This window comes from Lagopus muta, chromosome 8, assembly GCF_023343835.1.
Source record: "Lagopus muta isolate bLagMut1 chromosome 8, bLagMut1 primary, whole genome shotgun sequence".
NCBI lineage: Eukaryota > Metazoa > Chordata > Aves > Galliformes > Phasianidae > Lagopus > Lagopus muta.
The window spans coordinates 25,305,059-25,330,589 of NC_064440.1; the positions used below are offsets into that span (position 1 = coordinate 25,305,059).

General features: G+C 41.4%; 1 long non-coding RNA gene across 1 annotated transcript in view; it reads left to right on the top strand.

The window, feature by feature from the left end:
• LOC125696916 (uncharacterized) overlaps nucleotides 1-23,959 on the top strand; it is a 56,166-nt gene extending 32,207 nt beyond the window's left edge. The window contains exon 3 of the long non-coding RNA XR_007378608.1: nucleotides 23,108-23,959. This is a non-coding gene — a long non-coding RNA (uncharacterized LOC125696916). The remainder of the gene's footprint in view (nucleotides 1-23,107) is intronic.
• Nucleotides 23,960-25,531: the final 1,572 nt, after the last annotated feature.

Genomic DNA, 25,531 nt, shown 5'->3' on the forward strand with positions numbered 1-25,531 from the left:
TTGATTACTGGCTTCTAGAAATCAATTCCTGCCTTACTGACCTCAGTATTTGCAAAGTATTAGGTGCACAACCTAATACTCCCGTATGGAGATTCTGAGTCAAGGTTTCAGTTCCAAAAAAACTTACTTGCTATAGAAAACGTTTGAATTAGCATGTGTTAATGGGCTCTTCCATTAATTAGAATACTGGACTATCTGATGTGTTTGCAATCAGCAGCTATTTGCTGAGCACTGAGCTTTTGTGGTTAGTAGGGGGAATCTTGTTAGTTTTATAATTGAATTTCAGTTAGTATGACTAATATGTTAAGAAAAGGCAATCTTTTTTAGTTGTAGACTGAATGACCTTTTTGTAGTGGACCTCCATTCCAGCATTCTTCCCTCTTGTTTCTGCCTTCCTCCCTTTCCAGGGCAAATTCTTGATTGCCTGCTGGGGATCCGGTGAAACTACCTTGATGTATGTCTGGATAGCCTCCAATGGCCATCTGGTGTTGCTTAGCTGTACCTTCTGGCCCAGAAATGAGATCATGTAGGGAGGGAGCCAGCAGGTTCTCATGGCCGCTGGTCTTTGGCTTGGATGTGTAACAAAAGGCTTCTGGAGTAAGAGAGGTAAATGAAATGAAGATAGTAGTCAGTGTTTTTTATGACTCATATCCTTAACTGGCTTCTTGGAAAAAAAAAAATAGTTTCCAAATGGCTGTGTTCCTGTTGTTCCTTTGTATTTTGAGATTGGACTTGGCAGAGTCGGAGCGCACGATAGCTCTAAGCGGCATCTTTGTATTTTTATTTATGTCAGGAACCTGACAAATATAACTTAATTCCTCATCCTTGTGCAATGCTGGAATAGCAGTTGCCAGCTAGGACAGCCCACCAGAGTTTAACTAGGAACATATGCTAGTTGTTTGATTTAGAATTTCTAATCTTAGAAATTGGGGGAAAAGTTGCTTATGCTGCCTATGTGACATAGATATGTACATTCCCAGCTAATTGTGTGGTGAGCTGCTTTACACAGGTTTTTCTCTTCTTCAACTACCTTTGATTACTAAATAGTAGTAGCACAGATTTTTACTCAAATCAGAGGTGTCTAGTGATGAGGCTGTCTTGCTGGTAAATGAATGCAAATCACATAAGGTTGATCAGGAATTGTATGTATGTGGATTCAAGACCTAAAATAATAAGGGCAGTGCTTCAAAATTTTGATCTTTGATATATATTTCACATTGCAGTTATGGTGGGATGAAGAACACCTTTTAAATGTGGGTTTTTATTTCTTAAGAGGCACTGTAGATTTACTGACTGCTAACGTGCATTATACTACTGTGTTTATATCATGTTTTCTGTGTTTTCCTTTCTCCTAATATGTCAAAATAGTTTAAAAAGGCAACTATCAATTGTCCTGTTTAGTTGGTGCAGAGATTTTCTAAGAATGCAAATCCTTAACTAAATGGAAATTATTCCTTCGAGGTTGCAAGTTGGCCTGAGCAAACAGGCAGCTGTGGATGATAGTTGTGACAAACAAAAAAGGACAAGTGAAGACTAAAATACTGTGGCCTGTGTTACAGATGCAGGCAGAGCAACATACTCCTAGTATTTCTCCTCTGAAACTCTATGAAAGCACAGACAAGAGGAGAAGCAGAGAAACTGAATAAGTCAGGTGATAGGACAAGGGGATATAAGGAAAAAGTTTTTTGTGGTAAGGGTGGTGAGGCATTGGAACAGGTTGCGCAGAGAGGTATTGGATGCCTTATCCTTAGAGACTTTCAAGGTCAGGCTGTGCCAGACTCTGAACAACCTGATCTGGTGTAGAAGTTCCAGTTCTCTGCAAGGGAGATGGACTAAATGATCTTTGGGAGTCCCTTCCAACTCAAACAGTTCTGTGATTCTGTAAATTAAAGGGAAAGGTGGAATTGAAGTACGCATGCTTTGTTTTCAGTTTGCAAATCCTTGTCTTTCGAGTGTGACATGGTTCAAGAGTTGCATCAACACTAGGTACACTGGGAAAAGTCATTGCCTTTTCAAATAAGTGACAGGAGGAACAGTTTCCAAATTTGCATGTTAAGGGGAAAAAGCATTTAAGTATTGAACAGTGATTGCTAAGAAAGACAAAAACTAAGCTATCCCTGAGTATTTCAGTTTTCTTGTTCACAAAACAAGTATGGAGCCCCACACCATCTCAAGTAAGGCATCCTAGAAGCTGTCTTACTATCAATGTAAAATGTAGTTTAACTCTTCAGAAATTTGTTTGGAAAAAAAAAAAAATCAAAAACAAGCAACAGAACAGAGTTCTGCCAGTTGTTCTTCTGAAGTGATGGGCCTGTTTACTTTGGGAGCCAGCAGCTGAGATGCAAAAACAACCCAGGTGATTGGTTGTTACCAGTCTCCAGTATTCTGGACTAGTGGCATCCAACACTGCTGTGAAAAGGGATGACCAGATGGCTATTAACATCTTATTTTGGTTTTTGAGAACAAAACACAACGATATTTTCCCATGCCTCTTTTTTTTTTTTATTTTTTTCTTAATACTGTCTCAATATTAATTTAAGGACAGACATGGCTACTGGCTTATGACCGTTTACGGGGAAAAAAACCAAATGTGCAATACCTGCTGGAGGACCTGCTTATGTCAGGTGTTTTCTTTCTCTGCTTTGTTTAAGCTGAGAAATCTGACTTCATAAGATTTCAGCCTTTGTTGCCTTGGCAGCCCAGATTTCAAATCTGATCTCTCTCCTGGCAGTGTTATATTGCTAACTAACCATGGGAGGGCCACATGCAATCTGCGGAGTTCTGTGATGTGCCCTGTGGCCCTCTGTCTTTTTATAAGGAGATATGGCCTTCAGAGACTACGGGTCCCTGCAAGCAGAGCTCTGTTTAGATCTGATAAGAGCATACTCAAATCTAGATGTGCACTGCATGTTAGGGCGTGCTGGCTACATGAGCCACACCTCAACATTCACGATAAAGGTGGCTGCAGACTGCTCTAACCAACACAAACTAGATGCAGCTCTGCTGCAGGCAGGATTTTTTCTTAGGCTTAAGGAGGATTGTCTTTTTCTAACCTATCCAGCAATCTTGTATGTATCAGGGTAGCTCTTAATTTTTGATTGCATGTTCTGCTTTTCATTCCTGGACTTTCTTATATGCTTCTTTTACCTCCTCTAATATGGCCACTCATACAATGTGTAAGAATGAGCAAAACTTTTCTAAGTGGCAGACTGCTTCAAGGGAGTTGTTGCAAGATGTCCAGCTTAGCTTTTACTTGCCAAAGAGACCTGGCTCATTCAGGCAAGCTTTGGCTAAGCTGTCCCAAATTTGGAGTGGTTCATCTGATGCCATTTTTTTCCCAGTTTGTCCCATGCAGAGACTCTACCCTACTTTGACATGGACAGCTGAGAAAGGAGCTTTGATACATATTCAAATATGAACAACCTGAAAGACAGCTGCCTTTATATTTGAGTGCAAAAGCTGACTCCGCTTGGGTACGGTTCAGGATGGAAACAATCCTTTTGCCTCAGACTAAATAGCTTACGAGATGCTTTGCATGTAGCTTACTTCTCTATAGCAGTTCCTTTCTGATTCCTGGTCTTCAGTTGAGTCTGCATGTGGTCAAGCAAAGGGATGACCAGGAGTTCCTTTGGGCTTTCTTAGGGAGTGTGTAAACCGTAGGTAACTCTTCTTGCCAGTCACTTCATTGCTTCTGGTATCTGTTGAAAAATATGAACCCAAGGTTTCAGGTGCCCCAAATTGTCTCATTACATGCAGTTTTACACCTTTCTTTCTTTGTACTCTTGTGAAAGCAAGTTCAGTGGAGTGAATAGATTTTTAAATATTTTAAAATACAGATAACTAATAACAGTTTCTACGTTGAGTAAGAATGGCTGTATTTGGTTCACTAAGAGGGCTTTTAGGGCAGTAATGGCCTTGTAGAAAAAGCGTGGAAGTGACATTGGATTTGAGAAAAGAGCCTCGCTATTGGGATGCTCTCCCACTTTTGGGAATCTTGGGCTTCCTAAGTCAGCATTTGCTTCTGGAATGTGGTTGCAATGAAGTTATTGCTGACGTGTGCTCTGTCACCCAGCATCCCTTTTATGCATTATGCATATTTACAATAAGAAAAAAATAATGTTACTTCTTGGATTTATTTCTTTGTTTAGCTACATGGGTACTACATTAAAAGCTACATGAAGGCAAAGCAGATGCTGTTAATCCTTCTTAGTTGGTGCTTTGTGTATTTTGAAACTTGGAGATAATCTCAAGGCTGCAGTTTGGTCATGTATTAGCTCTATTTATTATTCTTATTGAACCCTGAAGTCTAGCTTTTATCTCAACCTGATAAATAATGGAACCTTTGGCTGTTAGAGTGAGGATAAATACATAAATAAAGAAGAGCCGTTAATGAAAAAGTACCTGGTCAACAGAGATGACAGTGAATAAAGATACCTGTCAAACTCTCAGCACCATAAAAGCAAGCACATTTGGCCTGATCCAACATCTGAAGAATATCCTCTGTTTCCAAAGGGGTGCCTTGTTGGCCTGCATAATGTGTATCCTTATCTCTGTGTCCTCCCCCAGTCCTCCCTCCCACTTTTTCCTTTTGAAGTGCAGCTATGTTATTTGACTTGACTGCTTTCTGCAGCAATGTGTTTTTGCAGCAAGTTTTGAGAAGAACAGTGACATCACAGCATGCTGGGGATAGCCTACTGGGTAAAGGCAAGATAAAGTGGATGATCTAGTGCTGTTAAGAGAGTAGCCAGTTATCAAAATGTGTGTTTCTCTAGAGCAATGCTGTTGTAGCGAGGGTCAAGAAGCTTCTGATACAGGCTTTTAGAAGCCTCTCTAGTCCTCTGTTCTTATTTTAGGGCATACTTCTCTTGCTTCCACTGCAAGGCATGCTATTTGGTTGATTTTTAACCAGAGCAAGCAAGCCTTAGTGAATTTATACCTGCAAGTAAGCCTATCAAATTGCTGCACTGACAAATGTATCGTGGGATTTCTGTCCAAGCCCTATCTTATTCTGACTTTCAGGCAGATGTGGGTCTTTTCCCTAAGGCACTTCATCTATTCTGGCTTTTCTACTGCTGGATATTCTCTTGCTCTCTCTGACTCCACCTGAAAGATGTCAGTATCGCAGTACGTGGTTATCCTTGCTGTTGTCCCCTGGTACAATTGCAGCATGATTAAAACGTGCAGTATGGCTGGGACCTTGATCATGTTCTAACAAGAGTATAGCCTTAGACATACAGCCCAGTTATGGTGTTGTAACCAAATCAAGGAACAGCCCTGCTTGTTTTAGAAGCACGGGGTGTGGCTTTAACTGCTTTTCCTTGGCATATTTCTAGTCACACACTAGCTATTGCTGCATTACAAATGTCATTATCCCAGATACCTAGATGAGCCCCAGGGATGAACTTACAAATACTCCTGCACAACCCTTCCAGCATTTTGCTGCTGTCTGCAGCTCTGGAGGAGTAGCAGTGTGCACTTCTTAGGCTTCTCATATTTTCATAACTAAGTATCTGCAGAGTTACAAAGTGTATTCCCCAAAATATGCATGTGCTTATGAATTAATTATGTAGTTCAGTTTTGGGACTCTGAGCTCAGAGGCCATTTCCAACTTTTTCAACTGTTGATGTTCTAAAAGGGTATTTTCCTGAAGAACAAGCAATCCACCAACAAAAAGCTTTAATTTCTTAATTTATTCATTTATTTCCCTTTTGTACAACACTAGCCAGTCTGAGACAAGATCCTGGACCAAGTGGACCATTGGTGGTCTCAGTTCAGCACATTTTGTGTATCATATTTAAATTATGACTCCCAAAGACCATTTTACAAGCTATTCCAGCTACAAAAGTATTTTTTAAAAGCCCACAAAACTGACCTTTCTGTATTCTGCCTTTAACACATCTAGATCTGAGTCCATGGAAGAAGGAATAGGAGGAAAAAAGCTGTTTTCATTAAGAAGTCTTCTTACTTCAACTTTCTGGCTTTTCATATATCTTTATCTAGCTATGAAGAATGGGATATGACGTACATAAGATAAGCATTTAAAAGACAGGTCAGCATCTCCAACTAAGAGACTTATCCTGCCACTGAATCAACTGTGGGGAAAAAAGACATTGAACTCCAGGTGCCCAAGCGGAGGAGAAGTGTTTCCTTGTAAGATGTTTTTTAAATATGTTGCATTGCAGCAGTGCTTTCAGCTGAACACTGCTGCACACAGGCAAAACCAGGAGTTCAGGTAGACTTTGGAGACATTCCCTGTGCCCTGTAGTCACAACTAACAATGGCAGCAGTGGCCATCGAATTAATGCTTCCTTGTATGCTATGTCCTTATAAGCTTTGTCATTCTTCAGGAGTCTCTGAAGTTCAGGACAAATGCGCCTGCTATTTTGCAGGGGAAAATTAGATGTACTTGTTACCATTGTAAAACTTCTTTCTTTCATGGAAATAGCCTCCACAGAAAATGGAATGGGATGTTTCAGTCAGAATATGAGAGTTACTAATAGTGATAGTCCTAGCAAAATCTTCTGTAGTTTTGTTTAGAGATTCAATATCCCTTGGATTTTCTGTGTAGTTTGGCTAATTCCTGGACCTATGCTCAGCTACAGCAACCTTTGCAACTTTTCAGCCGTGTGCTCCAGGAGGCAAGAAAAGGAGAACTTAGTAGAAACACTTAGTAGAAATCCTGTCAAGAAGCTGTGCTTATACGAATACCCAAATTTCAATAAAGTTGATCTTTTAATAGAAGGCTAGGTTGTTGCTATTTGTTTGTTTCCTGGCTGGGCTGTTTTTTTTTGTTGGTGGAGTGAGCCGAATCAGCTCTTTGGGAAGGAAATGAATACCACAGCAGGCAGGAAAGGAGCATCACTATTTGGCTAGAGGAAAGAAAGGCCAGCCTTCCTGATGGCACGGAGTGCCTTAGTCCTTTTTGAATATCATCCTAAGAACTTTTGCAGTGTGGACTTAAAACTATTTTGGTGCCTAGTTTTTGTTTGGAGATCATTTAGAAATCACTCTTAGTCTGTGAGCAAGTTTTAAGTTTATCTGTATTCTTAGTTTGTAGCTGAGGTGCTGAAATTGATAACCTTTTGTGCCTTTTTTTTGTTTTTGTTTTTTTTTTTTTTTTTACACTTTCATTGACTTCAGCGTTGCAGATGTTTGTAGTCTGTAAGCATGAAATGTGTGCCGAGCAGTGTGACTGCCATCTGTTGTATGCTGAAGCCAGAGCTTATGCTGGCACAATTTTTGCTGTGAGTGAGACTATTCTACCCATTCTGGGAATGTCTGAGAAGGTTCAGAGCTGCAGGTCGGGTACTGCCGAGGGGTGGCAAAATGGAGTGATGAACAGTGGGTACCCATAAGACTCCTGTACAGGAGGCACTTGGGCTCCAGATAGCAGCTCCTGGTCTCTTGTCAATGTCTGAACAGGTACTTTGGCTTTCTTCCTGACAGACATTTCTTGACTTCCATCGTTTTTTGCAAGCTTTCCTGTGTCCTCAGACTCCTTTAGAAAAAAATAATTCTGTCCTAAAATAATTTGTGAGGTCTGGAGCAGAAGTGCAGCATCTGTGGAAGATCAGAAGAAACCCTGATTTTCTCAGTTGAAATTTTGTGGCCTTACTTCCTTGTCCACCACTGGGAGCTGTGCAGTCTTGTAAGATAACAGCCCATGCGTCTGGCTGCAGGAATCTACATACATCCTGATGTATTTAATGACATCTGAATGATGCTGCTTTATGAATTCATGGACAAACTGACATGGTTGGGTTTCAATAGTCTGCAGGGAGAGCAATTGAGATTGGTTCTTGTGTGGAGCATGGAAGGCTCCTTGTTCACTCTCTTAATGTGCACAGGCACAAGTTAAGTTATAATCTAATTGAGAATTCATGCTGTATTCCAGGAAGTGGGGTTTTGCCTCAGTGATTTTGTTTTTCTTTAAGGTGTTGACCAGTACTTTGGAATTTAAAACTATGTATCTCGAAGAAGGCATAGAAATGTAATTTGAATGCAAACTGTATTAAGCCTTCACATCCTGTATCCTAGCAGGAATTTCTCCAAACAGGGGAGGTATTCATTGAACTAGGAGCAAAGCAATGTCAAGTTGAGAAGGAAATTACTATGGAAATGAGTTTTAAAAAGCCTGAGGCAGATGTGGGGAGAGGCACATTGTACTGGGAATTTTCCTCACGCTGTCTAGTTTATATGGTCTTTCCATTACTTTAACAGCAGCATGTAAGAAACCCTTGATTTGCAACAAAAACTTCTGAGCTTCAGTAGTTCTGCGCTGTTGTCACAGATTGGCTTTCCTTTGAAGGGAAACTAAGCCTAACCTCAGCTGCGACAGGACAGCTGCTTGTATAGGAGTGGCCTTACTTCATGTACACCAAAGGTCCCTTCAGCCCAGTGTTTTGGTCTGTGGTCAGTAATGGATGCTTAGGAATGGGATATTCTTCCAGTCCTTGCCAAGGAACAGCTGAGGGGGTTCTGTAGGTTTGATAGTCTTGATTATTGTTTTTATTTCCTGATTTTGTCAATATTTATCATTTTGAACAGTGTGTTTTAGGCATCCGTATCTTTTGTCTCTGAGTTCCACAATTAGACTGCACAGTGTTGGGGAAAAAGAAAAAAGCTGGTTCTGACATGCTCAGTGATAACATATAATGGTCCTCCCCCCAGCGTATTCATTTCCATTCAGTTTAATATCATGTTTTCCATTTGAAGATATTTGCAATATGGAGGTGGATTTGTTGGTGTGGTTTTTTGCAGAGAGGTGGTGATACAGGGAGAAAGTGAGACTTTTCAGAAACAGCAGCCAGGCCATTTTGTATCTTTCAATACATTTGGGATTATTTGTGAAACAATAGTGGATCCCTCATTGGAATGGATAGATTGCAAGTAAAGATACACGTGGCTTAGGGCAGGGGAGCATATAAAGTTGATTCTGTTGGCAGAAATTGATGAAAAACAATCGTGTGGGAGAGGAAAACAGGTTGCAAAGGTACAAATAAGTATTTACAAACTATTGGAGGACTAATGGAACTTTTAAAAGCTCAGTCCATTCCAGTCCCTCAGTCACTAAAAAGGAATAAACTACAGTGCCAGTTTCCAGGTTCAAGACAGTCTGAAGAGATACCTCTTGGTGGTTCTGCTGGTCAGTGTGGTTATCAGGTTTGTTCCAGATGGGGGGGATGGGTACCAAGGAGGTGTGTGATCCTGCAGCAATAACGTGGGACAGACAGATGCTGTAATCTTTTCACATCTCCCTGCTGCTGATGAGCTAACAAACTCTAATCAATAAATCTTTTGATTTTGAAGTGCTTTTGAAGTACCTACAGATAAGCCAGTAAGATCTCAATAGAGAACCGTAATAAAGTCGGTTACCTTTTTAGTCTATTGTGATTTTAGCCAACTCTGCTCTTGGCCCCAGTCCCAACTTCTGCCTCTGTGCAACGTTGCCAATGTTCTGAATGAGTTGCAGTGCCATGCTGTGTAGGAACTGAGAACGAATCAATGAGGTGCTTTATCTGAACTACTTGGAATTGTACCACCAAATGTATTCCTTGATTGAGAACAGTGTGTCTCGTGTCACACCTGTGGCACGTGAGGGATTAGCCTGGAAAGACCTGTTACTCTTCATGGTCTGGAAATATCTGAGTTCCCAACATCTCAGTGAGCAGATGTGCAAACAACTGAAGAGACTCGGATAATTACTGTTGTTCTGGATCACAAATAAATGGAGTGTAGAAGTAACAGCCCTGAACAGCAGTGTCTCTGTAAATTGCAAATACGTTAAAACTTTTTGCCACTTAATTATCTTCTAGTTTGTGTTGATTCATGGAATGTATTTATTGGCAGTTCTCAAAACAGGCCACCCTGTACTTGCCCAAATATTTCACAGTATAGCAGGCATGTTGAAGCCTGTCCATTTTCCTTTACAGTTCAGCCAATTATTGCATCTGATTATTCTTTTCCTACATCTTTGTATATATTTCTCCTCAGCATTTATTAATTTCTTCTAGCATGTGCTGCTTTAAATAGTGGGTTGATCCCATGCAGAAAAACCAATTTGCACTGCTGTCAGAGGTGTTTGTTGCTTTTGAGCCCATCCAGCACTGAGAGCCCTCCCAAAATGCCCAAAATGTGACTTTCAGCTTGAGCTGGAGTCAGGCAGTACGTCAGGCTTTTGCCAACTGATGTGTCTGTGTATGATAATATTGGAAGGCCTAAACTTATGTTGAAAAATATAAACCTTTGAAACTTCCTGTGCAAGCCTTTGTGTTTCACAGCTCCACAGCCAGCTGTAGCTACTGAGGCAGTCAGAGAGCCTGCGTGAGTCAGGTTGTTGTTAAGAGGCTAGGGGGAGCAATGATTGAATGGGGGCACCATGACCTGTGATGTTCAGGTAAAGGCAAGAGCCAGCACAGGCATTTTTGCAAGGCAGTGTGACTGTACTAGCCAGCAGGGCTAGCTCTTACAGCCCTTGTTTTGTTCGTGTTTGTTTGTTTTTAAGTGAAAATCTAGTTCTGACTTTCTGAAATGACAGGTAGGAAAATTTCCATTTCAGTTTTCTGTCTGTCTTACAGCAAGTTTGAGAATGTAGTACTAGGTTCAGCTGACCCACTTTTAAATAAAAGGGTTGAAGAAAATAACGAGTCTTTCCACAATCCTTTCTATGAACATATTATGTGAAATAGGTTGGTCTCTTTTTTTTTTTTTGTCCAGGTGCCCAGTATTATAATATTCAAATTTAGAATGGTAAAGTTTGTACCAGTTTTTCATGTGCTGTAGTGCTCAGAAGGGCTTTCTGTTTTCCTTCACTCACCTTCTAGAATCAGTGAGCATCATATCCAGCCTGTCTTCCTGCAGTGATTTGCTTTCTGCATGAGGACAGGAAGAGTTACGTATGTGGCAGCACGTTGGCATTCAGCAAAGATGCATTGAGACACTGAGGGACAGAGGGATGAGAGGATCTGCCTTCCCTGGAGACTAGGCCTGTAGCATTTGTATTCCCACTGCTGCCAAATGCCTGCCCTACTCAAAAGAATAGAGAATGAAGCACAGATTTCCCGGTCTCTAAGTTTCCTTGTATAACAGATTATTCTTTGCATCCTGATCAGAAGGTGAGGTTTTAGGAAAATGAGTTCTTTTCAAGATGAAAAATCTTGCAGCTTCTTCCCCATAACATCCTGTTGTTATGACTGGGGACAGCAGGATGGGTTAATCGTGGCCCCATTTCCTGCGGTCTCCTACAGTCGTGATTTGTGAATGCCTGAGAATGCCCCTGCTGAATTCTAATTGTTTGTGACAGTCGGCACATGATTCCAAGTGTTTGGTCACAGCAGTGTTCGTTTTCTGCTCTTTTAATCTTTGATGGATGTTGCGCCTGGCTTCACTGATGTGGTTCATGACACAGTAGGCAGTGATTTCCTATAAGATGTTTTGTCTCGACTACAGAGGTGTGGAGTCCCTATACGATGGCCAGTATTTATTAATGACATCCCAAGGTTTCTAAAGAGAAAGCTCTACCGTAAACCATTAGAACCTAATCTACTCCAAAATGTCAAATGCAGTTAAGCAAGAGTTATCTAGACTGCACTGAGACTTTCCTCATTAGTTCAGGCTCAGATTAGGAGACTGATTAAAGGCTTTCTTTCTGTAAAGGTTCACTCTTTATCTTTGCAGATATCGTTACTATGTAAGACCTGATAGAGCTAGCTTAAGGCTCACGTAAATGCTAAAACTGAAAAGCAGTTGTATGCATCTGTGCAGTCATTCAAGCTCTTACAGTACACATGCATGCTTTTTAAAATGCCCTTAACTAGTAACAAGAAAAATGTTCATTTCTGGACATGAATAGGGTTTTCATTTTTCAGACCGTTCGGATGGTGCTAATAAAATGCAGTTGTATAAAAGGTCACATTTTCATATCATATGTAAAGATGAAGGATTAAGATTTTAACAGCAATTTGAGGTTGCTGGGATACAAAGTATTTTGTTCAGAATACCCTGTATCTGAGATCATTACAACTAGCCATGTTGCTTCCTGTGATTTAACCGTTGCTCTCTGTTCGTGCTAAGCTATGTAATTGTGACAGTGCTGAAATATTTAAGGCTCCTCCTAATATTTTACCCATGAACAGCATTAAGCTTTGGTGTATGCCTTTAAATTTCTCATCTCAGTGAAGATGGTGATTTAATGAATAAGCTCTTAGGAGAAAGGATTGTCAATTTGCTATGCATTTTATAGTGTTTAGCACAGTAGGGGTGAGGCCTCTTGATATTTCTGGAACCTGGATAATAAGTTAACATTGTCAAGAAATAAAAACATCCATGAGGTAAATGCCAGAACTTCCAAATGGTTTTGCAAGATACAGTTCCTGAAGAATTGGAATTTTCATTTTTTATTCTTGAGTATTTTCTAATTAACTGCCTTGTGCATTAATCATTCTTCAGACATTTTGTGGGTTTGTAGGCTAAGCCAGAACGTAAAGACCGCTTTAAGGAATTGCATGCGAGTCAGTGTTTGGAGGATTTGATTGTCGTTTCCAGTCCGGTCAGATTAATAACTAAACATTGGTGTCATGTGATAGTTTGAGTGTACTTATTTGTGTGTTAAGGGGAAAATGTAGTATTAAGCAGGGATATTAGTGCAGTTGCTACTGATTATCTGTTAATTATTGACAAACTTCAGCAGAGAGACCATGTGCTGGATGCCAGTAAGTGTTACCTCATTTCTGTGTGGTTAACTTGTAGACCTGGAAAGAGGTAGGGGGACTAAATACTGTACCCCTTTACATGCTAAAGTATATCTAATTGCTCTTGTTCAATAACATAAAAGAATCCAGCAGCTTCACTGTAAATATCATATAGGACGTACCTTGTATTATAGATGACAGGCAAGGGACCTTAGTTTTGCCTTTTCATGAGTGTTCCTCATGTAAGTGACTGAAATTGCCCTTTGGACTCATGGATCTGATGAATTCTGAAAGCTTTTGAGCTGATCTTTTTTGGGGTAGAGTTTGCTGCCACAGATAGTAGCAGGTTTTCTGTGGGCTTCTAGTTTGCTGTGAAAGTAACAGCAAGTCATAGGATTAAGATAAAAACATATCTTTCAGCTGCAGAGCTGTCTTGTAACTAATTTCTAATTAGCTTTGCCAGTTTTATTACAGACTTGCTGTTTGCTGACAGATCTCCTGCACCAGTGATGCAGTTGTTTGTCAAAATGGCTGCTTTCTTTGCATTTCAGTAGTGGTAACATCTTTTAGTTAAACCAAGTCTTCTCAATTCCAGGCCAATTCCAAGCCATAGAAGTTTTATCCTCTGCTCTGTGTGACTTTCAACAAATTAATTAATTTCAGCTAGTGAATATAAGAGGAAGAAAAATTCTCAGACTTCCACCAGTCCTCCATGTATGCATAGGCAGGCACACATTTTGTGAATGCTGTGTACCGTTTTCTTCTACAACATGGAGACTGTGTTTACTCTTTGTGAATGAAACAGAACAAGTAATAGTGTGGCTAGGCAGAAGAGGAAAAGAAAAGGAAAGCCTTAAGTGTTGTGACCACAGGTTGTTATGCTGTTGTGCCATAGACTTGACGAGAAATAATTCTGTTGTAATTTATGTCTGAATCAAAGGTTGAAATTCTTCCTTCCAATTCTTCCTCCTTTTCGGGAGACATCTACTGTGACAGCCAGAGGGCTTTTGAGAACACCTGCAGCTGTTGACAACTTCAGCTGGGCTTCAGAGTGTTTCTGAGCATCAGGTCTGGCAGTTTCAATCTGGTAGGCGTGTCTGCTGGATTCTGCAGAGCTTTTGCTAGTGGCAGGCTCTGCAAGGCAATCTCTCTGCTTCTTCCTCTGTGCCCTCCCAGACCCTTAGGGTATGCTTCCAAATTGTATTTGGCAAGCTTCAACCCACGCCTCATTTAAATTCTAAGAACAAGCTACTGCTATATTATCTACAGAAAATAAGTGCAGAGGCACTCAGCAATCAAGGAAATGTTGACCCTATTGAATGCCTGTGAAGCACATCCGTAGCTCCATTCTTCTGCTTTTACCGTATTGCAGGAATAAAAAATTGCAGATCTAGATAAATCAATCCCTTCTTTAAGTGACTCTTAAAGTTGGTTGAGTCCTGTGGTGTGCTTCTGGAGTTTGGAAATCCCTGAGTGGAATGTTACAAAGTCAAGACAGGGGTTCCCTGTTCCCCTTCCCAAAGAATAAGGGATTTAGCTAGAAACATGGAGACGTGGCTAGAATCCTCAACTGCCGTAGATTTATTGAGACTGTTGGGTAGTGGCATAGCAAGTTGTGCTGGGGATAGTTAAGCTGCTTAATTCCAGGATTAAGGAAGTACAAAGCTGGAATCAAGACAGCTATTTTTATCACTGGTAGCTGTGCCCAAACAGTTGCTCATCAAGCCTGCTGCAGTATTATAAGCCATATAATCTCCATCAGCCCATTTCTGAGTGCCATCACACTGGACTGAACCTAGACCCTGAAGAAGACTGCAGATTATAGAATATCCCAAGTTGGAAATGACCTACAATGATCATTGTGTTCTGCTCCTACGATGATGAGTAGAAAAGACTTCATCTGCTTTCCTCTGCAGACACTTCCAGCACAACTTAGCCTGTTGTGAAATCTTCTGGTTTCTGACAATTAGTCTGAAGCCAGGCTTATAGGAAAGCAAAACAAACGACGACTAGTAAGTGATTGGAAGGAAAACCAACCTGTGCTTGCATTTTGAACTCTTAGATCAGCTCTGACTTGTCTTCCTTTGTGAAAGGAAATAATGTTTAAGAATTTTTCTTAGCATGAAAATGTATGATGCTGGATGAGGATCTTTGCCACCTGATATTCATCTTACTAACATCCCGTGCCATCAGGAAAGTGGCACAATATAGGCTTGCTTAGTTAGTTTACTGTCAAAGACATCTGTGAACCTATCCCTGGGTGTATATACAGAACAAATCAAGATGTAGGATGTTGTAAAAAGAAAAATAAAAGTCTTGCCACAAATTTGGGATGAACTCATTACGTCACTGATGATGGAGCCAAGAATGAGTTAAGCAAAGACTTCCCAGACAAATGTGGTAGCAGCTGTACTGTATCTCACACCATCAGAGATTGCTGGATAAGTCTTGTCCTCTTAAAAAGCGTCAGTCTGCTTTCTACCTCTTTTTTCTGAAGTAGATTTGCTGTGCTGCAGAAAAAAAACTCATGTCGTTGGCATGGGTGTAGCTTATTAGTTTTAATAGCAATGAGTTATGCAGAATACAAAATACTATTATGTAATTGCTTTGAATTTTATACTGTGAATTAAGAAATATGGGAGCCAGGGTGATGAGTATCATGTGGGATGTCTGACATGTTCCTTTCTAATCCAAGGAAGAAAAAAACCTCAGCTAGTTAGCATGAAAGCTTTTTCCACTTGAATAGAAGTTGAGAAGTTTTGTTCCTTGTCAGGGTTCATAGACATGAAATCCACACATGAACTGGCTCCGTCGATGCTGATGGCAAAATTCCAGCAGCCTTTATGAGAGCCAAAATCCGGCTCCATGTGGGCTTCAAAGGAAGCAGCTCAACATACGGCAGTGTGTTTGAGAAATAAGTCACCCTGTGTAGAGGCACTGTGACCGTGTGGGCACCATTTAAAACCTCAGAACAGGTACAAACTTAGTCATGATAAACGAACTATAGTTGATAACTTTCAAATAAATGAGGGAAAGATTATGGGGAAGATGATGCTGAAAATATATATTTGAGTATCAGGTTAAGTTTATTAGCAGCTGCTTAATATCTGAACTGCAGTAGTTTTTCTGAGGCTTTGTGGAGTCTGTGCAGTTAATATTTACAGGAACAGAGCTAAGGCCTTCATGTAGGCTATCAGTTCTTACCTGCTTGCCTCCATGTGCCAAGATGCCTTTTGTCAAGTTTTGGAGGGTGTGCCACTCCATCTGTAGTTTTTTTCTCTACCTGTGGCCCATCCTCCTACTGCCCTTTTTCCATGAAGGCTCAACTGGTTTCTCAAGTACAGAGCAGTGCATCCACCCTTGTACTGTAGGTTTTTGGAAAAGACAGGCCAAGCGGTCCTTCATGTTGTACTTTGTATTTGAAGTCTGCCTAACATAGTAGTCATTGTAATGAGACTTCTAGTTCAAGTAATTGTGAAACTGAAAAAACGCAGGAGAGGAAAAAGAAAAGGAAAAAAAAAGCGTATCTTAAATCATTTTGCAGCTTGTCAATTGGTGGCTGCATGGCTGACTAACTGTGCAGGAAATTATTCTTTCCTTACATACTTTCACCATTGTATCTTTATCTGCTGTCATCAGCAAATATATCAAATGAAGCTCTGTTGTCTAAGAATTACTGTGCAGGGCAACTAGGACTTGAGCTGTGGTATTCTCCAACAGACCACCTACAGCTACAGGAACTAAACCTACAGGAACTATTGAGCAGCCAGAGTTTAGAAACATATAATGGCTTAGATTGGAAAGAACGTTAAGGATCACCTAGTTCCAGCCTCCCTGCTGTGGGCAGGGTTGCCACCCACCAGATCAGGCTGTCCGCTGTCCTCATCAAACTTGGCCTCTCTGAGCAATCTTGTTTCAATGTCTCACCATCCTCTGAGTAAAAAATTTCTCCGTAACATCTAACCTAAACATCACCTCTTTTAGTTCACAGACATTCTCCATTGTCCTATCACTATCAGACCGTGTAAAAAGTTGATTCCACTCCTGCATGTAAGCTCCCTTTGAGTACTGGAAGGCCACAATAAGGTCTTCCCAAAGCCTTCTCTTCTCCAAGCTAAACAAGCCTAACTCCTTTAACTTTTCCTCATAGGAGAGATGCTCCAGCTCTTTAGCATCTTTGTGGCACTCCTGTGGGTCTACTGCATCAGCTCTGCATGCTTTCTGTTCTGGATGCAGCACTCTAGATGAGGTCTCACAAGGGCAGAGTAGAGGGGGACAATCATCTCCCTCTCCCTGCTGCTCCCTCTGTTGATGTGGCCCAGGATACTATTGGCCTTCCAAGCTGCAAGTATATGCTGCTGGCTCCTGTCCTGCTTTTTGTCCGTCTAGACCCCCATGTCTTGCGCCATTGGGCTGCTTTGTTGTTCTCCCAGTCTGTACTCATATCTGGGATGAGGCCATGAATTAATCATCAAGATTTTTCCCAGTTTTAATCTAGCAACATACTGAGTCTTCAGTGGGGACCTTAATGGGTTTCTCTTGGATTGGCTTTATGGATTAGGTCCAGACAAGCCCTAGACGAAGATACAGTAGGCACTGCTCAGGGTACCTGATATATCAGGCAGTGACTATATGTCCATAGCCACGACTCTGGAAAGGCTGGCTGCTGTTGCTGCTGCCGCCCCAGGGTAGAGTCTCCTCTGAGATGGCATCCTGGCTTTTGTACTTCCCTTTCTCTTAGTGACAGCAGAAGCCTACATCTACAGAGCTTTGCCTTCTCTCTTCCCAGCTCTGCTCTTTTCTGATGCATCTCCCCTTCCTGCAGCCTTTCAGCTCCCCACAGAAGTGATCCGTTTTGCCCAAACACTGAGGAGCAGGGGGGGCAAATCTGGGTGCAGTCTCTGTTTGCAGGCTTACAAAGGATGCCTGTCCTGCTCTGCAGGAGCAGTATTGAGGACATAAAATGTTTCCCTGAGCATTTGTAGATATAAGCAGTGTCATGTGTAGCATATTGCTGCACTAAGAAAGTAGTTCATAAGCCTGTTGAAAAGGTGCCTGCTGAAGCCATATTCCTGTCAGTACTTGGCATGGGATGTATCACACCAGACTGTGGAGTCACATAGTGGGGGAGTCATGTTAGTTTGTTTCATCTCATCCATGGCCACTATTACAGCTAAACAGTTTTTCTAAAAACTAGCAAATTAATGGATTTGAAATGCAAAAATACAGGGACCAAATGTCTTAGCAATAAAAGCAATTGCAGCTCACCATCTGTTTCAGTTTAAAGTGTATTTCCCTTTGCCATTTCTCTCTGCATAATTGATTTCTCGTGGAAGGAGGTATGCCATGTTCAGAACCACGGCTCTGGCCTCAGGTGGAAGAGGTATTGCTACCGTATAGAGATAGTAATTGTTGCTGTAGCATTCAGATCAGATAGTGGCTGGATCCTCTGTGAATAGACAAGTCTGACCCCTGCTAGCTTGAGAAAATCTTTCACTTTGTTCTCGTCATCAGCAGCAAAGAGGAAGTTAACATGAGGAAGAGGGAATGTTTCAAAAATAAAAATGGGGGTTTCCCTCACAAAGTGTAATGCATTTGGCAAAGCAACAGATGTGCATCTCCAACAGGTTATGCTGTCTTACCTGGGGGAGTCCCTCTCAGTCTGAAACGTCTCCCCGAGCGCTCAGGGGTCAGAGGGATGGCTGCAGTGTAAAGGCTGTAGATAAGATGGATGCTTTGAGCCTGGTGTGTCTTGAATGAGGCGTGTGAGAATGGCTCTGATAAACTGGCAATTGTGGATCACTGAGAGAAAATTGTAAGAGGAGAGTGTAACAGTTTATCTATGGAAAATCCCGGATATCCCGATTAATAAAGTTTCCAAATTATTTGCAAAATTGGTGTGTTCACATGCTTTCTTCAATGTAAAGTTGGTGTCGTGTTCTGGTTGTCACTGAGCAAAAATTATGTCTTCAAGTAATTGCTATGGTAATAATGCTAACCAGAATAAACAGTCACAGTTCTTATGGGATGTGTTGCAGAGATTCAAAATCCATCTCAAGGTAGTGTGCACAATACACAAAATTAATATTTTCTTCCAGCACTGTCTTTAGTAGAGTGGCTGTGATACAGCTGGGAGAAAAGTTTGAGGTAAAATTTGCTCTGTATCCCGCAAGCTTTAGGTTTTTGTATAACTGGAATCAAAAGGTGGTCCTTTCAGATGTAATTCTAACTTCTACTGAGTCAGCGTTAGGGCTGCAGCATGGAGTGCTGTTGATACAAACTCACGGCAGAAAGCCCAGTCTTTGGCTGTGACTCTAATGTATTCACTTTTCATTGCATCGTATAAGTCTGTTCTTTTAGCTGCTGTGAAACTGGTGGTATGTGCTATTCAAACAAAATATTTTAAATCAGTATAACAGATGTAGGCTCAAAAAAAACCTCGCACAAACCCTGAAATCGGCAATTTTACCCATTAATCTGATTTTTAGCAATGCGTTGACTTTTCCCTGTAGAAATCTGTATTTTTCTGTGTGTATTGTGGCTTTTGGGACAATAATTTTAAGATTCTGCAGTTTTACCTACGACAGACATGTATATCTCATGTAATATTATGCCATTGGTTATTACAGCATTTTAAGTTTTCATTGCAGTAAAATAATTTGACATTAAGGTGATTATTTCAATGTAAGCTAACATTCCAAAAAGAAAAATATTTAATCACTGAACGCTACTGTAGTGAATTTTCTTGCAGCCGCTCACCCCTGGTTCACAAAACAGTTCTGGTTTCTCCTGGTCATTTTTTACCACGCGTCCAACACCATGGTTTAGCAGGCAGAGATCAGGCATTTTCTCCTGAGCTGCAGAGCTGTCAGCTGGCTCTCCAAATTTGCAGTTTGCCCCTGCAACTGCACGCTTACTCTCAGAGCACTCAGCCAGATTCTTTGTTCAGAAATGCACTAATTCATACCTCTGTGCTCTGCAAATGCGCTATTCCAAATAGCAGCAAAACCAGACTAGCATCCTGTGTTTTTGACAACTGTGAGGGAGATTCAGTGGAGTTAGTTACTTTTTTCTCCTCATACAGGAGGAAAAATGCACTTGTTCAATCTGTTCTGTTTGCTTTGCAGCATTTCAGGATCTGTGAAGCATTTCCAGCACCCTCTTTATTGTCATCAGGAGTTGTTTCTTTGTTGCTGTGGTGGTGAACTGAAATGGATTTCCTTACGTCAGCCACAGAGAGAGTGAGGGGGAGCATAGCAAGTACAGAAATACTAGTTTGGGGGCTTGTTTTGTAGAACAGTCATCTATGTATTATGTAACTTCAATGACTTTGTCTCTGATATTTCAACTCTTTTCATGCAGAAACTTACTGTAAGAGCATTTTACGCTTCCTAGGTAATTGCAGAGAAGGTAAGAGTCTCAGCCTCATTTCTGACTCCTGTTGTGGAAATCTTGCTCTGTAGTCCCTGCACCAACACTGGTTGACAAGACCTATTCAGATATTTGCTTCCCTCTGTGTTCAAGTGTGCAATTCATTACCTTCCTCATACTCGATCCAAAGGTACAATTTTTTCTTTCTTTAATTTTCTCACAGAGCTACTCAACTGCTTTGTGCATATTTAGTAGGAGGAAGAGGGGTGGGGAGCCATCATTTGGTGCAGGCATGCCATGCTTTCAGACGTGAGATGTGAGCATGCTGTGTTTTTGCCTGGCCTTGAAACCAGGATAGTCTGTCAGCTGTGTTTCAGCATCATCTTGTGGAAGTGCCCCCTGCTGCCATGTACAAAGACTTGCAGCATGCTACAACACTGCAACTTTTAACTTATTTAACAGTGTCTTTCACTCTACATGTGCTCAAAGTGCTTTACAATATACCAACAGCAATAGAAAATGTACAGAACAAATATATCTTCAAACAGAAGAGCTGCTTTCTTCAGTTGGCAAAAATGACACATTCCATAACAGAACAGCAATAGCAATGAGCCTGTACTGGCAGGGCAATTCTCAGTTTTCCTCAGCTTATGATATTTTTCTTCCAAGATAGAAAAATGATTGTACTTCATGACTTTCTGATGAATTGAACAAGATGTAAATTAAGAAAATAGAGATTTAGGTGAGAAAATGAATCTAAATTTATTTCCAAAGTCTCTGATTGATTCTCTGTTCTGCATTTCTTTAGCAACTCTTCTGCAAGGCTGTGCCACGTAGTTTCTAAGCAGTGCTTAATTACATTTCGTTACTGTTGTGGGAAGGGGCTGTAGCAACTGCCTTTTGTCCATTACTTTTTACGATTGTCAGTTTTATTGGTGAGTCTGACTTAGTTTATTTCTAAGGAGGATATATATTTTACAGAAAAAAATCCAGCCCTCTGAGTGCTATATTAGATCTGTTTTAAATGCCATTAAAATAAACTTGTGTAAATTCAGAATAACATATGGAAATAGGCTGTCCAAATCTGTAGGTACGGAACAGCTATGGAAAACAGGAATTTTCAGTGATCAGTGTACATCCAGATAGTGATTGATTGTAATGAGAGGTGTGCTTGGGAAAAAAAAGAGTAAATTTTCAAAGAAGGACCAGATGCAGGTCAGGATGTAGGTGAACTTGAAAGCAAAAGAAGAAATGATTTGAGCGAGGCAAACAGAAGCACAGTCTGCGGAAGGAAGTGGGAAGTAATTGACAGTGCTATGGAGAGGAAGAGGACAAGGGGAGCCCTGAGGAATCTGGGAGTGGAGAGAGGGAAAGGGAAGGACAAGGGATGAGTGGGGATGTTGCCTGGAGCTAATCAGGGGGCTCTGTACTAGATATGGAGTCTGTGTCATGTTTGGGGACAGAGTCTATTTGCTCAGCACAGCATTTGAGTCCTCAGTCGAGGAGGCTCCCATCTCTTTTCACACCATCTTCTGCCTCGTTGGCTGTTCAGCTTCCACTTACTGCAACAAATGACATAGTCCTACAGGTAGCTGTAGTTGTCATTTTTGTCCCAGAATAGGTGTAATCCTATTTGTATCCAGAGTGCATGTACTGAAGGAAACGTGCAATTCTGTGAACTGGGACTTGTATTTTGATGTAGAAGTGAAGAAAGGAAATATGTTTTGGAAATGGCAGCATTACTTGCACTTCACATTTCTTGATGGCTCCAGTTTGCAGATTTGATGAAGATCCTTTAACGTGGCAGCACAAATGCTTGAGTGAGCATAAATGTAAAAACTGAGTTTGTTTGGGAGTGAATGTCTTTGGGAAGGAGCTCAGCAATGCATAGCAAGAGGTAGCCAGCAACAGCCAGTATTAAATGTCACTCACCAGCATGGTAACTTCAGTACATCTATTCCTATTTGTGGTGCAGAGAGTAGATTATTAGTCTCTGTAACAATGCCATCATGCACTGTGGTTCTGTTTGCTCTTGCAAACCGAGCAGGATCACATCTGCCCAGGATCTTGGATGGTGCTTTGCAAAGTTCACTAACGTGCCATAGAAGCATGTTTGATCAGTAAGTGACGCTTTCATCCTTATGTCCCACTAAGCCAGCACACCAGAATGGCTTCCTTTGCCACTGTGCAATATCTAGCTACGTATATGTATGTTTTAGGCTTAAAATACAAAGTGCAGACACTGACTGTTTTTGATCATTGGAGATTTTGTATGGAACTGGTTATAAAACTGGGCTGTTAGCCCTTGTATATTGCCAAAGTTGTGTTTAGATAACTGCTCTGCTTGTAGAAATCTTTTCCAGTTCTTCCACTTATCCAGGGCTAACCTAAGCTGAATTGTAGAGCTGTTTTTCCCTGTTTTATGAGGCTTGCAGAAGTTCTTGTGCTAAGAGAGTGTGATGTCCTGCCTGAGAGGGGGTTCTGCAGATAAAACGCAGGAGTCAGATTGTCAGCAGGCAGGCAGCCCCAGTTGTGGTAATACAGCAACTAACATGGGACCTCAGGGCCAAGCCCACAGGAGGTCCAGGGGACCCTCCAGTAGGTCTTTTCAGTGTTCAGTGAGACAGAAGCACTCTGTATGAGCGTATGGCACATTTTTCTGCACTGCGAGTTGCCATATTTGTGTGTATGTTCTCCCAGTTCTCAGCTATGCAATGCAGCCATGGAATAACTATTAGCTGGAACTCCTAGGGGCTCCGGGGTGATGAACCATAAGTGTCGTCTTGATAGTAAGCAGCTGTGACTGTTTTGATGACCAGTGGACTACCAAGAGTCCAAATTCTCCATCATCAGCCCAGGCAGGAGTTGGCACAAGAGTCATGTGAAGATTTTAAATCAGCTTTGCAATACCTGCTCTTGCCAAACCCCTAGAATAAATTGGAGGGGCCCAAAGTTTATTGTACCTTATGTGCAGGTTGTTAGGACTTACACTGGGACTTTATGGCCACTTAAGCATTATAATTGTATTGCTATCTTCTTTTCCCCAGGCCTTCTACACTGTGGGAGGGGATTAAAAAGGCAGCAGCGCACTGGACCCCAACTCGGGGCTTTCGAGATGGCTGGCATTGCTACAGGATGTAAAAAGGCTGAAACGGAGACTGGCAGGGGGAGTGCTCTATAACATTGCCAGCAACATCTCACTTGCTCAACAGTTAGTGGCTCTGTGGGATCAAAGCAGTTACAGGCAGCCAATACTGGCTATGTGGGAACAGTGGGATTTTCAGTTGAGCTGCAGAATGGGAATGGCTTTTAGGAACTGGAAACCCAGCAATGAAAATGTCTCGGACAAGTCATCGTCCTTCAAGAAATGCCCCAGTTTTCAAACATTACTGCTTCAAAATGGAGCAGGCAAGCTGCTGTGTTCAAAAAAAGTTTTGGTTACAGCCCCTTGTTAGTTTAATTTTAGTTCTTATGAATTGACATATGGCAGGCATGATTTTTAATTAGAGCTTTAGCTGTGTTTTACTGGTAGGACTGCAGAGCACTGTGGAATTTACATTAGGAAAAAAATGCTCTGTCGGTAGAGTACAAGGCTGTTTAGTAATCAGAGTGGAAAGTTAACTTTGAAACAAATTGGCAGCTGATCAGATAAAATTCAAATCGGTAACATTTGTGTTGGAAACCAGCTCAGATCTGGGAAAAATGGAATCTAAGCTATTCTGTTCCTCTTGCATAGAAACTGACTGGTGAACACACTGTGCACATCAAACTTCATGTGTAACACCCCCTAGAAAAACAAAATTAGTACATTTATAGTGTTATCTGAGCACTTAATCTGATTCTTTTTCACATTAGTGTAAAAATGTTACTTTGAAGAGAAGTTCTCTTGCATACTTTATAAAAATAATAAACAATCCCACTTTACTATTCAAAAACTAAAGGTCAAAAGTTTCCCCTCTCTGTTTTACTTCTGGATCAACAGGGTGGAACAGAGAGATATGGGGAGATGTTTTGCTCCTCAGCGCCCACAAGGGATTCCTATCTTCCCACCTCATTGTGTGAACTCTGTCGGGTTCTGAAAGAGTTAACAGTGTGTTCAGGCTCTAACCAGCAAATGCATTTAAAGCTCAGTCCAGCACTCACATGGTTTGTATTCTTGCGCTGCTGGAGTGGTGTGTTCATGGCATCTGGTTCCCTGGCAACAGCTTTCATTGGCTCAATCAAAGCCTTTTCTTCTTAAGAAAGCTCCCACTGTGACACCCTACCACCACCACTAATCACCATCTTAACCGAGTGTTTAAGATGCAGCTGGTATGAAAAATAACGCTTGTGCATGTGAGAAGATTAAGAGGCTACCTTGCATAGTACACCTGCCCTGGAGAATGCCCTCCCTCACTTGCATTCAGCGTGCTGCAGGCTCTCAGCTTTCCTACTAGAAGAGCTGTACATGAAGGGTTCGCTCAGAAATAATCTTTTGTTAGGCAGAAATCCATAAACCTTTGTGTCTTGTGAATAGTCATTTCCTCTCTGCTGCTGAGATGGCGTTTGGGCCTCTCTGCTATTGACAAGAGGCAGAAGTGGGATGTAGGGTGTGTACAATAAAATCCATATTGTCAAAGCTGTCTCCACTGACAAGGAGGAAGCAGGAAGAAGCCTCCAACATGTAAAGGGGAGAACAATGAGAGCAAAGAATTCACATTAAGCCTCCTCAAGTGTCACATATGGTGGGATTTCTGGAACATCAGAGCTCGTACAAAAGCTGAGACAGCCTCTAGCACTCTTGCCTCCCTGTGCCTGGCAAAGCTTGGTGTCCAGGGTGATCAGCAAGCTTGGGTGTTAACATCATGTTCCACTGTTACAAATGTCTGTTTGTGTTACTGAAGCTCATATTGACTCACCAGATGACAATTGTTCCCTTATTTTCTCCTTCTTGGAGATTGCCTTGGAGGATGCTTTGTAACCCTCAGAGACAGTTGCATTCCAAAGGAGCAGCGCAGCTGGAGCAGAGCTGTAGGTGAGGGTAAGCACGAGGAGACTGTGTGCGTTGTAACTCGTGCACTCCAGCAGTTACTCACCAAAAGAAGCACGAAGGTCAGCCAGCACCCTCCTCTGTTTATCTCTGCATTGCTGGGCAGAAAAGTGAGCACAAATTGAAGAATGTGGCCTGGGGAGCACATAGCATTTTCAGCAGTGCAGCCTTCTCAGCAATGTGGGGTCAGCTATGAGATATCCTGCTAGAAAACATTAGTCTGAATCTGTGCATGCTTTGGTTAGGTTTCAAGTTAGACCACGATCTCCTGATAGAGTCCTTCCCTGGGCTTAACCACTGTTTTAAAGCAGCATGTCAATATGTTCCTTTCAAGCTTCAGGAGAGAGGAGAAGTATACTTTGTCTTCTGAAACACTATACGCTTTATTTTACACAGAGAGACTGAGGCAATATGTGCCCTGAGAAAGAAGCCAGGGAAGACA